The following is a 4223-nucleotide window of genomic DNA, read 5'->3' as shown; positions in this document are numbered from 1 at the left end:
CTGCAAAATTTCTTTCTACGCGAGCACTGAAGGACGCATCACCTTAACACCCCCGCCATCGACATGGGGGGTCGCGGCACGCCCCAGGGAGCGGTGATATCACCACTTCTGTTTAATCTGGCCATTCTGACAATACCACAAAAACTTAGCCAAATCCCAGGACTTTACCATAGCCTATACGCTGATGACATTACGCTCTGGGAAAACCGAGGCAGTGATGCGCATATCGAGGAAGTCCTCCAGCAAGGCATAAAGGTAGTGGTAGAAGAAGCCGCCAAAGCAGGGCTTTCATGCTCGCCTTCTAAGTCAGAATTACTTTTGATATCACCACAAACCCGTAAACCGGAGAAGCCAAACATCAAGCTACACATTCTAGAACAACCTATCCCAGAGGTCTCGCGCATCCGGGTACTTGGTTTACTCATTCAAAATGACCGAAAAAATGGAGAGTTCCTAAATATAATGGAAAGAAACGCTACCCAAACAGCCAAATTAATTCGCAGAATCACAAATCGTCATCAAGGCGTGCAAGAAAACGAAAAGGTCCGCATTCTACAGGCGTTCGTTTTAAGTCGACTCATGTACTCTCTCCCTTACCTTCGCCTGACTAGGCAAGATATTGAACGGGTCTATGTACTTATTAGGCGAACGTATAAACTTGCACTTGGCCTCATCCCCGGCACATCCACTGCCCGCCTCGAAGGCTTAGGCCTCCACAATAGAGTCAGCGAACTTATCGAGGCCCACTTAACGAGTCAGTACGAAAGACTATCACGATCATCCGCAGGGAGACACATACTCCAAGAGTTATCTATTGGACACCACACAAACTACACACACCTCTATCCTATACCACCACACATCCACGCAAGGCTAATAATAAAACCACTACCACGCAACATGCACCCCGAACATTACATAGTCAGGAGAAAAAAACGGGCTGAAGCGCTCCACAAAATACACAGCAATAACCCAAATACCATCTATGTGGACGCAGCAGAATACAGGCACCATGATGCATACGCAGTCGCTATAACGGGCCTCTCTAAAAGACTTCTAAACTCGGCAACTATACGAGCCACCCGCCCAGAAACGGCGGAAGAGGCGGCCATAGCCTTAGCCTTAATACGGAATCCCACCCCCAAGACAATCATTTCTGATTCAAAGACTGCAATTCAAAATTTCGCCACTGGCCGATTATCGCGAGTGGCACTCAAAATTCTGGGACATTGTCCACCCATATCCCCAGGCCAGACAATTCACTTGACCTGGGCACCCGCACATTCCGGCCTCGAGGGAAACGAGACGGCCCACGAACACGCCCGAGGGCTCACGATCCGGGCAGGGCATAATCTCTATCCCTATCACGGGGCGCGGTCTGCGAGGGATCGCCTGGTCACATTTAATGATATCACCACACACTACCGCCTCTCCCGCCGGATCTACCCACCGGCGGACCAGCAATTAGATAACCGCAAAGCTCATATTTGGCGTTTGCTACAAACGAACACTTTCCCCAATCCAGCCCGTCTTACCCACGTACACCCAAGTCTCTACCCCACTGCAGCCTGCCACCTGTGCGGTGAACACGCCACCCTATCTCACATAATATGGGCATGCCCCCAAGATCCGTTCCCACTGATCACGACTGAGGAGCACTGGGAGGCCGCGCTCCGCAGCTCCGATCCGGACCTTCAGGTCCGGCTAATCGACAGGGCTGAGGAGGTCGCTGGTGAGTGGATGCCACCGGCTACAAGCGCGACCTGAATGGCATTAACCGAAATAAAGTTTTTCTGTCTGTCTGTCTGCCACGCATTTGTAGAAGTTTAAAATCGCTTATTTACATGTTCCGTCTTCGCTTTGCGCTGTGCTATAGTAGTAGTCATGGTTATATTCATCGAGGCACGCGCTCACGAGCGCTCGGCATTTTCTCGCTCCTCGAGGCTTTCGCCATTTTTTTTGCTAAACCCACTGCGCGTGCCCAGGACGTTCAGCGGTCGGCGCGAGGCACGCCCTCACGAACACTCGGCATTCCTCACTGGTAGTTTTCTGCAACACCAGACTTACGACCAGTAACAGCAGCTCCGCTGTTAAAAGTGCGTGTGTATGTGTGCCTTTCTTAGGGATGACCAGCATTAACGCTCAAGAGGAATAAAATTGGTTCATTACTTTCACCTAAAGTCTGCTTCACCCCTATGTCGGGTGCTTAAAGGGGCCATGCGGACAAAATATAAGTTTGATTCATTCGAAAGATTGCCTCGTTAGAATCATACTGACACCACTTTTAACGCACACTTCGCCCAAATAAGTTACATAATTATGAAAGAAGGGAATAGACATGCGACACACTAGCTTATTTCCCGCCACAGAACCTATGTATATATATATATATATATATATATATATATATATATATATATATATATATATATATATATATATCAAGGTTGCAGTCGTCATTGCCAGTGCTATTCGGCTTTATTATTTTTTTTTTTGAAATATATAATAGGGCCGAATGACGTGTGCTTGTCACGTTTCTTTGATTCATTGATAAATAATCAATGAATCAAAGAAACGTGACAAGCACATTTATCAATGAATCAAAGAAACGTGACAAGCACACGTCATTCGGCCCTATTATATATTTCAAAAAAAAAAAAAAAAAAAAGCCGAATAGCACTGGCAATGACGACTGCAACCTTGATATGTATCTTTACCGAGTCCCTCGTCCCGTATCTCTCTGTTCTGCTATATATATATATATATATATATATATATATATATATATATATATATATATATATATATATATACAGATAGGTCAGCAGTCTACGACGCCAAAGGAGGCATAGGGGTGTGGTTAGGCTCTTTTTTTTTACAACGGTTAATGAAGTGAACATTTTTTTTTTAAACATACAGAAGAAAGAAAGAAAAACACGCGCCCAGAGTGGGGACCGAACCTACGCCTTTCGATTACATGTCGAATGCCTTACCAATTCGGCTATCTGGGCGACTGTGTTCTCCTTCACTTTCTGGGCTATTTATATTTTACTAGAAGTGTATCTGACACTTGAGGGTGGTAGCCAGCGTCAAGTGTCAGATACACTTCTAGTAAAATATAAATAGCCCAGAAAGTGAAGGAGAACACAGTCGCCCAGATAGCCGAATTGGTAAGGCATTCGACATGTAATCGAAAGGCGTGGGTTCGGTCCCCACTCTGGGCGCGTGTTTTTCGTTCTTTCTTCTGTATGTTAAAAAAAATGTTCACTTCATTAATCGTTGTAAAAAAAAAAAGAAAAGAGCCTAACCACACCCCTATGCCTCCTTTGGCGTCGTAGACTGCTGACCTATCTGTATTTCCCCAACGAGCCCCTCATTTCCTTACTATATATATATATATATATATATATATATATATATATATATATATATATATATATATAGCAGAAAAGAGAGATACGGGACGAGGGACTCGGTAAAGATACATATCAATGTTGCAGTCGTCATTGCCAGTGCTATTCGGCTTTTTTTTTTTTCGAAATATTTAATAGGGCCGAATGACGTGTGCTTGTCACGTTTCTTTGATTCATTGATAAATAAGCGAAAATATAAGTCGAGAAAAAATCCGCCGTTTTCCGGGAGCGGGACTCGAACCCACATCTCCGCATAACCGGTGCGGTGCGTTCACCATTACGCTATCCCCACAGCGGCTTCTCTCTCGACTTTAAAGCGGGGGTTTATATTTACAAGAGCTCTGAGGCCGGTCAACTAGCGCCGCCCCTCGACTACCGCGGGAGACGTAGAACGTCTTCTTTCCCAGCGGCCGCCACGTAGAACGTGGTCCGAGGTCGGGGTTAGCAATTGGCATATCCGAACTGCTGGAGCCAGTGCCTCGTAATGCATGTAGCAGAAAAGAGAGATACGGGACGAGGGACTCGGTAAAGATACATATCAATGTTGCAGTCGTCATTGCCAGTGCTATTCGGCTTTTTTTTCGAAATATTTAATAGGGCCGAATGACGTGTGCTTGTCACGTTTCTTTGATTCATTGATAAATAAGCGAAAATATAAGTCGAGAAAAAATCCGCCGTTTTCCGGGAGCGGGACTCGAACCCACATCTCCGCATAACCGGTGCGGTGCGTTCACCATTACGCTATCCCCACAGCGGCTTCTCTCTCGACTTTAAAGCGGGGGTTTATATTTACAAGAGCTCTGAGGCCGG

Source organism: Haemaphysalis longicornis, unplaced genomic scaffold, assembly GCF_048455015.1.
Source record: "Haemaphysalis longicornis isolate Haplotype H1 unplaced genomic scaffold, Haemaphysalis longicornis Haplotype H1 scaffold_1, whole genome shotgun sequence".
NCBI lineage: Eukaryota > Metazoa > Arthropoda > Arachnida > Ixodida > Ixodidae > Haemaphysalis > Haemaphysalis longicornis.
The sequence above is the reverse complement of the archived record's forward strand: the minus strand, read 5'-3'. Positions refer to the sequence as shown.